At 39.7% G+C, this 12,478-nt stretch overlaps 1 protein-coding gene across 4 annotated transcripts in view; it reads left to right on the top strand.

The window, feature by feature from the left end:
• The window catches only part of AGTR1 (angiotensin II receptor type 1), a 52,126-nt gene that overhangs the window by 31,704 nt on the left and 7,944 nt on the right, over positions 1-12,478 (top strand). The window contains exon 1 of one of the 4 annotated variants that reach the window (XM_054714115.1): positions 8,282-8,300. The exons of the other annotated variants lie outside the window; for them this stretch is intronic. The gene's annotated coding sequence lies outside the window, so the exon portion shown is untranslated. Of the gene's footprint in view, positions 1-8,281; positions 8,301-12,478 lie in introns of those variants that run through there. 4 annotated transcript variants of the gene reach the window in all.

The raw sequence follows: 12,478 nt of genomic DNA, 5'->3' as shown, positions 1-12,478 counted from the left end.
TCCTATGTTGCCAATTGGCAGCCCTTGGACCAGATTTGATTTTAGTTCAACACAATGTTGCTTTTGTTCCCCACCTGCATGAGTTGAAAACACTTCAAAATAATATATTTCACATAAAATTTAAAATTTCAAGTTTATTTTTAAGAAATGGGCCTGTATCTCTTCTGATCACAATTGCCATAATTGGCTGTAGCTGACAAGTGACTCTTCCCCAGCCCCACTTCCTCTGAGGAAGGGTAAGTGTCCTGCATTTACCATTATGCCTGAGTCACCCACCTGTTACTCCCAGCCCCTCTGATTGTGTGAATATGTGAACACTGGAGCATGTCATTTCTAGGGAACATTCCAGCAATAAAATGTTATGAATCTCTGACATACGTTGTTCCAACCAAAGCAAAATACTACCTATATAATAAAAACCTAAGCGAGCATTAACAGCGGAATGACCAAAACGACCAGTCGCTATGATGCGCACTGACCACCAAGGGGCAGACGCTCAGTGCAGGAGCTGCCCCCAGGTGGTCAGTGCGCTCCCACAGTGGGAATGCCGCTCAGCCAGAAGCCAGGCTCACGGCTAGCGAGTGCAGCGGCAGTGGCAGGAGCCTCTCCCGCCTCCACCGCAGCGCTAAGGAGCAGAGAGCTGAGTAGTAAGGAGCAGGGAGCAGGTGGGCAGTAAGAAGCGAGGGGTCCCAGACTGTGAGAGGGCATAGGCCAGGCTGAGGGACCCCCAGCCCAGTGCACAAATTTCGTGCACCGGGCCCCTAGTAGAGAATAATAGTTCAACTACATTATAGGTTAAAATAGACCTTGCTGGGATAACCTGGCAACCAAAACAGCATTTGCAGTATAGCAACTGTGTGTATGTACAGGGACAATGGGCATACATACCTGTATTTTCTGAAGAAAAGCAATAAATTTGACCCATATATTTCCTTCTATAGCAGAAATATATGTGACTTCTTGATCCACATTAAGCTAAAGCTGTTCCCCCAAATAATTTGAAAGTCCATAGTTGCAGAATGACTTTTTATGTAAAGAGAACATTATAATTTGATGGTGTAACACAAAGAAACTGTGTAATTTATCTGGAAACTAACTTTAATCCAATCATTGACATGTACACTATGCCTTGTGAAATAGACTGATTTATAAACATATATTCTCTGAATTGGAACCTCTTCATCTCATAATATTCAAAATTATTAGCATATTATTTTATTCTCACAAAGTCTAATGAACTTCACAAATCTGTTTGCTCTATTCTGAGCACAACAATATTTAGCCTAATTTGTTTTTCTATTATTTTATATATTAATAAAGTGATACCAAAAATGTTATTATCAGAAACAATACAGTATTGTATAATTATTACAAAGTGAATCTCATGAAATCATATTAAAGAACAACAATTACCACATATTAACTCAGATAATTCAAGGAAGAGAGTTATATGAATACTAGAGAGCTGTTGGCAAAGAATATTTTTCTCTGAATTTTTGGCATTTAATTATTGAGGTATCAAAGACCTATAGTATGATATATTTTCCTCCCCCAACTTTATCTTCAAATCATCTATGCTTTAGATCAGGGGTCCTCAAACTTTTTAAACAGGGGGCCAGTTCACTGTCCCTCAGACTGTTGGAGGGCCGGACTATAGTTTAAAAAAAAACTATGAACAAATTCCTATGCACACTGCACATATCTTATTTTGAAGTAAAAAAACAAAACGGCAAAAACACCCGCATGTGGCATGTGGGCCGTAGTTTGAGGACTCCTGCTTTAGATGTTCATACTCTTACCTCTTAAAAGTGCAATGGATCCTTTTTACATTGCTTTATGGGGTTAATAACACATTATAACACTATACTGAAGGGCTTTTATAATTCCACTTTGTTTCTTGGCCATGCATAATAATGTGACAATAACACATATATAAAGTAAAATTATGGGGTAATTAACTTAGTATTTGTCTGGGGACATATGAATATATATTAAGAATATATATAATGACAATAATAATAAACAAAAATAATACTAGGTATTAGATTTATTGAGTGTTTAATATATGGCAATCTTTTTCCTCCTTGTTTTATTTAACCCTCATGTTAACAGTATACAGTAAGTTTTCAGTCCATTTTAAAGATGAGGAGACGAATGCTCAAAGATGATGAATAAATTAGCCAGTTACAAGATTACTCAGAGGTGGATCCAGGACCTAAACTGATCTTTGTGATTTCAAAGCTTATGGATTATTTTCTGTAATGCCTGCCTGCCAATGGACTTTGCTAACATCTATACTAATAAAAGGGTAATATGCTAATCAGACCAGACATCTTCCAGACATCCTTCCGGACAAAGCCATGGTGGTGGGAGCCTAGGCAGAGGTGGTTAGGGGCAATCAGGCCAGCAGGGGAGGGTAGTTAGGGGCGATCAGGCTGGCAGGGGAAGGCAGTTAGGAGGTGATCAGGCCTGCAGGGGAGCAGATAGGGGGCAATCAGGCCAGCAGGGGATCAGTTAAGGGGCGATCAGGCTGGCAGGCAGAGGAGGTTAGGGGTGATCAGGTCGGCAGGCAGAGGCAGTTAGGGGCAATCAGGCTGGCAGGGGAGTGGTTGGGGCATCAGGCCAGCAGGCAGAGGTGGTTAGGGGCAGTGAGGCAGGCAGGCAGGTGAGCATTTAGGAGCCAGCAGTCCTGGATTGCAAGAGGGATGTCCAACTGCCGTAGGGATCTGGCCTAAACCGGCAGTTGGACATCCCCCGAGGGGTCCTGGATTGGAGTGGGTGCAGGCCGGGCTGAGGGACCACACACACCCCCCATGCACAAATTTCATGCACCGGGCCTCTAGTTGATTAATGTTTCCTTTAAGATTATAAGTGCTGAATACATACTTCTTGATATATGGATTAGCTTTCCACTTCAGCCGTGTATTAAACTTGTTTTTATTATATGTAGTCTATATTGAATGGATATAACATACTATCTTTTAAGAAAATTATTTTAAACATATAATCTTGCAACATTCTTCCAAGGGCAAGGTAGAAGGCATAGAGTTTCATTCCTATTTGTCAGATCAGAGTTCAGGGAAGGTTTAATGATTTGCCTAAGACCTCAATTTCTAGAGAGACAAAGAAAAAAGCCCACCCCAAGTTCTAGACTAGTGTTTCTTCTAAGTCATTTGTCCCCCTAATATATCCTGTGATCAACTGACTTCTACTCTTGACTTACTAAGTTATGTTGCTTTCTTATTCATTGTTTCTGGTTTTATATGTTAAGATTTGACATCAGGTCTTGGCCAGTGTTGCTCAGTTGTTTGAGCATCATCCTATATACTGAAAGGTCACTGGTTTGATTCCTGATTGGGGGTTTGGGGTTTGATCCCTAGTAGAGACATTTGTGGGAGGCAACCCATCAATGTTTCTCTCTCTCTCCCCCTTTCCCTTTCTCTCTCTCTCTCTCTCTCTCTCTCTCTCAAAAAAAAAAAAAATCTAAGGGGAAAAAAATTTGACATTCTTTCACCCACTTTAAAAATTCACCATATATTTCACTCTTAATTCTGAGTGCTTCCATCTGACTTTTTTCTTTATTTCTGTTTTATCCCAATTATCCAGGAAAGGCTACCTGTATCGTTTGAAAGTTCTGATGTCCTCAATGAAAAGACCTTCTAAATGACCTTGTTTGTCTCCAGTGGAGTTGCATATCATAACTTCAATGCCTCACTAAAATGTTACCCACTTGGCATCAGTATACAGAAAAGGCTGCACTCTGTGATATTACGTACAGTGGTATTTTCCTAGTAAGAGAAGAGAGGTCCTAATGGAAAAAGAGGGAAGGATAATGTCCTCAGATTTAGCTAGTATTTCAAACACAATAGTGTTCTCTTCTAGAACCACTCTATAAGAAAGTTGTAGGGAAAATACTACAGGAACCAATAAACAACTCAAATGTTGGCCATAGAATCTATTAATTGCTCCTCTAGAGGCCCTTTTCCACAAATGTTTTTCTTTGGCTACAAAAACAACTATTCAATGTCTTTATAGAGCAGTAAAGCAGCTGGGTGGAGGAGGCAAGGAACAGACTCAAACTAAATAATTGAAACTCTGGTTGCCAAACTTGCAGAAATGATCATTTGTAACTATTCATGTTTATCCTCTTTGTCTCTCACTTTTCTCTACTTAGCTTAATTCTAACAAGAGCCTTGATGACAGGCTACATTTAATGTTTTGTCCCACAGAGAAAAAGAGCCTAAGATGAATGAATGCAAAGTTGAATTTACATTCAAATATTGCAGTCAGTTTAGAACCTAATTACAGACTGACTCCCTCTGGCCCTGTCAGATTCCCAGTTGGCAGTATCCTTGACATTGATGCCACCAGAGGGCAGGGTTTGACTTCAGACTGGATGGCTTTCTCCCTCCAGAAGCAGCCTTGGTACCACTATAAGCCATCAAATTTCTTGAAGACCTTGTAAGCTTCAATACTCCTTTCCAGTGTACTTGTGAAGAATACCAGAGCTCTGGGAAATGGCCAAAGAGGGTAATTTCTATAATAATCTGACACAACAGATAACTTGCAATTTCCGGCCTAAACCGGCAGTCGGACATCCCCCGAGGGGTCCTGGTTTGGAGTGGGTACACTTCTAAGTATTCAACATGACCTTGGGTATTTGGAGGTTACCTAACAGGATTTTATCATTTGAGGGATCTATAGTTTCCCTGGGAAAATATGAATATGATATATGAAATAAATGTCACTAATAAAATATACAGTTAAATTATTCCATAAAAGATAAGAACTACAGATTATCAAAAGTTGAAAAAAAAAGTAGGAACTAGACCTAGGTTTCTCAACAGCAGCACTGCTGCCATCTTAGGCCAGATAATTCCTAGTTGCTGGGTCCTGTCCTATGCTTTCTCGGTTGATTTGCAATATCCCTGCTGTCTGCCCACCAGATGCCAGTAACACTCCCCTACCTCTGCCTATTGTGAGAACCAGAAATGTTTCCAAACATTGCCAAATATCCCTGAAGAGTAAATTTACATCCAATTGAGAAGCATTGAACTACAATATAAAGAAATAGCCTTACAAAAAACAAACTGAGCCCTATCTGGTTTACTCAGTGGATAGAGCATCAGTTTGCAGACTGAAGGGTCCTGGGTTCAATTCCAGTCAAGGGCACATGCCCGAGTTGCAAGCTCAATCCCCAGTAGGGGGTGTTCAGGAGGCTGCTGATCAATGATTCTCTTTCATCATTGATGTTTCTATCACTCTCTCCCTCTCTCTTCCTCTCTGAAATCAATAAAAATATAATAAATAAATAAATAAATAAATAAATAAATAAATAAATAAATAATAAAAAGAAAGAAACGGAGCCTGGAAACTTTAGAATGTAAAAAACGTAAGGACCTGCTCTCTAAACCTGTTTTCTCATCTGAAGAATGGAAATAATGGGGCTTTCCCTCATAGACCTCGTGTTAGTTTGCTTGGATTGCCATAACAAAATACCAGAGACTGGAACTGGGTGGCTTAAACAACAGACATTAATTTTTTACAGTTCTGTAGGGTAGAAGTTAAAGATCAGGTACTGGCAGGGATGGTTTCTGTGCAACCTCTTTCCCTCACTTTGGAGATGTTCCCCTTCTCCCTGCTCCTATGGCTTTTCCTCATACTGAAAGCACCTTAGGGATTAGGGGTTCAACCTATGAGTTGTGAGGAGACACAGTCTGTCCATAACAGAGATCTTATAGAGATAAAAATAATTACAATACTTGGCACATAGTGAGCATTCAATCAATCATAAATGTTACTAATGTTAACATAGAGGCACTATTTTAAGTCCTCCGTGTGAATTAGATACCACAAAAGCACAGAAGAGTATAAAACAATTACACAATAAATAATTGTATTTGAACACTTGTCACTTTGTGCTGAAGTTAAGTAGCTAAAAATTTTAAATTGGTATTTCCCACATTGACATCGATCATCATTTCAAGGTGCCTTTTCCTTTGAGACAAAGGGCAGTAGCTCCTGAAACACCCTCCCCCCCCCAACCCTCATGAGTTGTTAATGATCCAGAAATAAACTTTTAAGTGCTTTGGGAGATTTCTGTGTGTAAAGAAATTCAATGAAAATATTTCTCCAGGAGGAAGCTTGACAGTAACAATTCACATTCACCCTCTTAATTTTATTTATAAGTTTCACCTAAGAATAAAATTAATTGGCAAGAAATAAATAAAGTTTCAAACAGCCATGGTTTCCAGCTAGAATTGAGTAACTGGAGATTTTGAAATTGCAAAGGAACATGAGCCTTCTTCAGGCAAAAATATTTGTTCATAAAAACTAGAGGATGCTAGATATTTCTATCACACCAGCTTGTCATTTGAAACTTCTGCTGGTTCACATGAACTTGTGCTGTCCTATTTCCTACTGTGGGTTCCCTCCTAACTGTGTTGCTTTCAGTTTTGGAGGCATGTAGCTGAGGACAAGGACAGTCAGCTCAGCTAGCTGGAGCAACATAAGGCGAGTTTCATATCTCATGGGGAGACGGAAGCACTACCAGGGTTGTTACAGCAAGTTCAGGAAGAGTAGTGCGGGGGCCTGATGCGGCGGGGATCTCCCTTTTCCGGGGCCAGCACGGAGAGAGATGAAACTGGTTCTTGATAGAGGCGTCCGGGGATTGAGAAATAAAGAAAAAAAGAGAGTTGACACAGAAGTAGATGCAAGCTGGGTCCCGGGTGGGTCGCTGACCTCTTCTGCTGGAGAGACAGACGACTGCCCTGAGCCACGCAGCACATTTATTTATCCTCCCATATACAAGGGGGTTTCACCAGAAAACTTAAGATTAAAGGAGCTTGGGAGGGCCCAGGTCCATTTCATTTCCTCTTTTCCGGTGCTAGACTGGTTCCACATCTCAAAGCCCTCTTCCGGAACCTAGACAAAGGTAAGCCAGGAACTGACAACACCTCCACACTCCTGGGGCGGGGGTGCAACTGACATGACTCTGTCAATATCTTGGGCTTAGTCAACAGCAATCTAAAGAATGTCCATGTGTCTTCCCAGGGGGCCCTCTACAGAGTAGAGTTGACATCCACAGTTGCTGATAGAACAGTGTTTTTTTGTGGGTAATACAAGTAGAAATCGCTTACTGAAAGCGAAGGTGTGGAAAGGAGAAACTGCTAAAGCAAAGTTAAAAACAGGAGATGGTGGTCTTGGTGTGGCACAGAATGTTCAAAAATATTCTCCTTGCCATTACAGAGTTGCTGCTGCATGAGTAATGTGCCATTTCATTAAGTATCCCTTGCATAAAGGCTCTATTTCCACTTTCCAAACTAAGGAGTACATTTTATTTTACATTTAGAGCAGAAACAACAGTCAATGACAGAAGTGCTGCATTATCTCATATACCTCTTTTGGAAAGGGTACATTTTTCCCTCCTGCTCAAACTGTACACAAATACTAGGAATATATTTTAATTTCAAATTTGATGTGTGACATCTGGTAACTCATTTATTGCTAATGAAATTTTCACAGGAAACAGCAGTCACCAGTATTTCATCGTATTTTTTCAGTTGGCAGTGTTGTTTACCTTTTACTCTACCTGGCATCCATGCCTCTTATCACAGGCTGTTTAATTAGAAAATGGAGCACTAAATAATAGGAGGTAGAATGGTCTAGACTTTTTGTTACAATCAGTGGTGTAATATCATTGTAATTTAATTTTTTAGAATTATGTAGGCATTCAAGAGAATGATTAGAGCTGGCAAAATGGCTCGGTCCAAGTTGCTTATGAGCAGTGCCTGTCAGCCCCCTTCTCTGAACCATTCCACCTCTTTCTGGTATTTTTTAGCTGTTCCACTTCCAGCACCACTTGCAGTTTCCCAGTCCCTCTTTCCCAAATTTGCATGTAGCTGGAAAATTGGTCATTTACACCAAAGTATAAATTTAATAACATTAACAAAAGTCTCAAAGCTATGGGATCTCAGAGCATCTTCACATACATGACCTCATTAGATGTTCCCAACAATGTTGTGAGCCAGATTGGATGTATATTTTTTACTTCATAATTTTCGTGAAATTCATTATAATTATCATCATTTCCAGATGAAGAAAATGAGTCACAGGTTAAGCAAAAAGCTGAAGACCTCATAGCTTATAAGAGGTGAATCATGTACAGGCACACCTTGTTTTATTGCACTTCACAGATGTTGCCTTTTTTTTTTTTTTTTTTTTTTTTACAAACTGAAGGCATGACCCTCCACCAGCAAAAGGATGACTTGCTTTGGTGTGATTCTTGCTTTATTACAATGGTATGGAATAAAACCCGCAATATTCCTGAGGTGTGTTTGTACCTGGTCCAGATCTTCCAGTTCCCATGCTCTTCTATTACTTTAACTCTGGCTCTCACTGAGTCAGTGTGTTCTCCCAGCTTCCCAGGTGTATCTCAGCTCTAATGGATGTATGGAGGTGGGTATTGCCCACCTCACTCTAGTTAAAGAAATTCCAGACCTCTATGAGTAGGCACCAGGGGTATTTTACTAGATAACATCCTATTAGATTCCCCTTAATCACACCAGTCCTGGCTGTTTAAAAGAAATAAACAGTTTAATAAACTTCACAGTTAAATAAGAAGTTAAATAAGCTTCTCAAGCTTAGAAGTTTGTCATACTTCAGGTTTTGAAGTCTCAAAAGTGTCAAATGAAGACATTTCGGCTAAGGGCACTTTTGTTGTTTTGTTGGGTTTCCTTTTGCCCATCACTCATGATTATCAACATGTAAGCCAGAGCTGCAAATTAAGATGCCAATAGGGCAGTGATTTAAAAACATTAGCATGCATCAGAATCATCTGGAGAGCTCATTTAAACCCAGATTGCTGGACCCCACCCACAGGGTCTCTGATTTAGTGGGTCTGGGGTGGGGCCTGAGACTTGTGTTCCTAAGGAATTCCCAGGTGATGGTAATGCTCCTGTTGCTAGAAGGGCTGGGTATGTGACTTAAGCACCTAATGCTGCATGTCCAATGAGATGTCCCCAAGTGGTGGTTGGGCACTTGAAGTGAGGCTAGTTTCAACTGAGATATGCTGGAAACACAGGTTATACTCTGCATTTTGAAGACTTGGTATTAAAAAAAAAAAGAATGGAAAATATCAATAATTTTTATATTGACTACATGTTGAAATATAGGGTTAAATAAAATATGTTATTCAAATTAATTTCACCTGTTTCTTTTTAACTATTAATGTAGCTACAAGGGAAATTTAAATTACATGTTCCTCACATTAGATTTTTTCTAAAAAGCACTTACCTAAAGCACCAGGAAACAGAGTGGTGGAGAGTAGTGATCTAGATAGGATTAAAATTCCAAAACTCTAAATGCATTTTGGGCCAAAGAAAATATATCTGGCCCAGCCAGTGTGACTCAGTGATTGAGTGTCAACCTATTAACCAGGAGGTCACAGTTTGTTTCCTGGTCAGGGCACACATCTGGGTGTGCCGATCAGTGATTCTCTCTCATCATGGGTGTTTCTATCTCTCTTTCCCTCTCTCTTTCTCTCTGACCAATAAAAATATATGAATTTTTGTTTTAAACATATCTGTTGGCCAGATTTAGCCTGAGGGCCCCACTTTGTACACAAACAGTTGCTGTCATAAATATTAAATGTAGAAGCTATATAATATCTACAGTTTTACCTTTCTTTTGACAATCAAGTGCCTCATTATTATTCTGAAATAAAAGCAGTAGATTATAAACATGAAAATATGCCTACTGTTCATAAATACATAGAACAGATTGGTGGTCACTAGAGGGGAGGCAGGGGGCAGGGGTAACCGGCAAAATGGATGAATCAAAAGATACAAAAGGAATAAAAAGGTACAAAGGAGAATCAAAAGATACAAACTTCCAGTTATAAAATAAATAAGTGCTGGCTGATGTACAGCATGGTGACTATCAATATAATAATCCTATGTCATAAAGAGGTAATATGCAAATTGATCCTCACACCCTCACACAAGATGGCCACCCCCATGTGGTCAAAGATGGGGAGGGCAGTTAGGGGCGACCAGGCCTACAGGGGAGGGCAGTTAGGGGCAACCAGGCCTACAGGGGAGGGCAGTTGGGGGCAACCAGGACAGCAGGGGAGGGCAGTTAAGGGCGATCAGGCCAGCAGGGGAGGGCAGTTGAGGGGGACCAGGCCTGCAGGAGAGGGCAGTTGAGGGGGACCAGGCATGCAGGGGAGGGCAGTTGGGGGGACCAGGCCTGCAGGGGAGGGCAGTTAGGGGCAACCAGGCCTGTAGGGGAGGGCAGTTGGGAGTGATGAGGTCTGCAGGGGAGGAAAGTTAGGGGCAACCAAGCCTATAGGGGGAGGGCAGTTGGGGGTGACCAGGCCTGCAGGGGAGGGAAGTTTGGGGGACCAGGCCTACAGTGGAGGGCAGTTGGGGACAATCGGGCTGGTAGGGGAGCAGTTAGGCATAAATCAGGCTGGCAGGGGAGTGGTTAGGGGGTGATCAGGCTGGCAGGCAGAAGCAGTTAGGGGCAATCAGGCAGGCAGGCAGGCAGGCAAGTGGTTGGGAGCCAGCAGTCCCGGATTGTGAGAGGGATGTCTGGCAGTCAGACATCCCCTGAGGGGTCCCAGATTGGAGAGGGTGCAGGCTGGACTGAGGGACAGCCCCCCCCCCCCCACCCCCAGTGCACGAATTTTGTGCACCAGGCCTCTAGTTGTTAATAATACTGTATCATATATTTGAGTATTGCTAAGAAAGTAGATCTTAAAAGTTTTCAACATAAGAAAAAAATCTATGTATGGTTATATATGTTAACTAGACTTATTGTGGTGGTCATTTCACAATATATATGAATATCAAATTATTATGTTGTGCACCTGAAACTAATGTAATACTAATATGTCAGTTGTATCAACCCAATTCTTTTATCTGAATTTTTGAGTGAAATAATTTTATTAGTCTTTTGAAGTTCTGAATTTTCTTTCATTAAATTCATTTTACTTACTCTTGCATTGTAGAAAGGTTATATTTTCAGTACTTTTATGTATTTCAAATACTCACTTTTTTACCTTTAACATTCTATGAAATAAAGGTGAGAACGGGTGTTGTTATTCTCATTCTAAACATCTTTCTTAATATTTAAAGGATAACAAAATAAGAGATCAAGTTACCTGCACATGATGTGCACTGGTTAGAATGGGCAGACATTTCAACAGGATACTAGTCCAGTGTGTTCTCTATACGGCTGTTCTACTGTCTCTCAGTGTTTACAGCACTTTAGTATAAAAAATAAAAAAACAAAAAATGTAATATGTACAAAACTGTTTGAAAAAAAATTTAACTATGAATAAATCAAATAAAATTACCCTTTACAGAATTCATTTTCTTAGGACAAAAGTCCATTTAGTTCTTCAGAACATTAACTTAATATAATACTTCAAAATAATATTCTAAATAAGATTACTATAAGGTTCTTTTATAATTCTCTACCTTCAAGTCTATGTTTTTATCTGGGCAACTGAACCACCTTAACTGATTAGTGAACTTTAAAAAGTTGTATTTTCCCTCCAAAGAATCTGAGAATAGGTCCATTTTGTAGGCATTATTTTAACAATTACATATTGTGCCACCTTTTTCATACAATGATGTCTTCTTATTGTCTAATTGCAGTGTATGCTTTTCATTTTGATGTACACTCATGAACCAATATGCCTTTACTCTGTCACCTAGTATTGCCAATGAATAACACAGGGAATGCCTAAGAGACTCACAGTCTTTGCCCATAAATAGAGTGAAGCCAGCTAGTCTAGATAGAGTCCAAATCTATAACCTTGATCACATTAACCAAAGGTCACAAGTAACTATCCAAATGCTGTGCCAGGAAAACATTCATTTGAGTAAACAGTTAAATTTTTAAATGAGTATGGGGGACAACACCATCACTATATTATAACTAGTTTATGTGGGGTTCATTAAAAGGTAAAATTATTTTCCTTTCATTTTTAATAAAAATATTTCTTATATTTAGTTATGGAATATATCAAATCATTGTGGCATTAATAATATTTATATAGATAATAGATAAGTATCTAATTTAATGATTTATCAGGTCATTTCTACTTGTAAGCAATTATTGCCTTTGTCTTCAAAAGATGTATGCCTATTCAAAAGAAAGATTATAAAATCTCAGTGCTAAGAGATTTCTTTAAGCATGTACGAGCTCCTTGCGGACACACAGGTCTAGAGAAGCTAAGGGACTGACCAAGATCACCTAGCTAGGGAGTGGGAAAGCCAAAATCAGAACTGGTCTCCTTACATACTGTGCAGGACTAATTAGTGGACTATTATTCAAGACCTACTGCAATCAGGACATTGGGCAATTTGAGGAAACACATAAAATATATTGAATACTTAATTCTTCTAGTTTCATTTAAAATTTAGTATGTGATTTGTGTAATATTAAAAACCTTAATCTGAAATAAATT

The sequence above is a fragment of the Eptesicus fuscus genome, chromosome 3 (assembly GCF_027574615.1).
Source record: "Eptesicus fuscus isolate TK198812 chromosome 3, DD_ASM_mEF_20220401, whole genome shotgun sequence".
Classification (NCBI taxonomy): domain Eukaryota; kingdom Metazoa; phylum Chordata; class Mammalia; order Chiroptera; family Vespertilionidae; genus Eptesicus; species Eptesicus fuscus.
The sequence above is the reverse complement of the archived record's forward strand: the minus strand, read 5'-3'. Positions and strand labels throughout refer to the sequence as shown.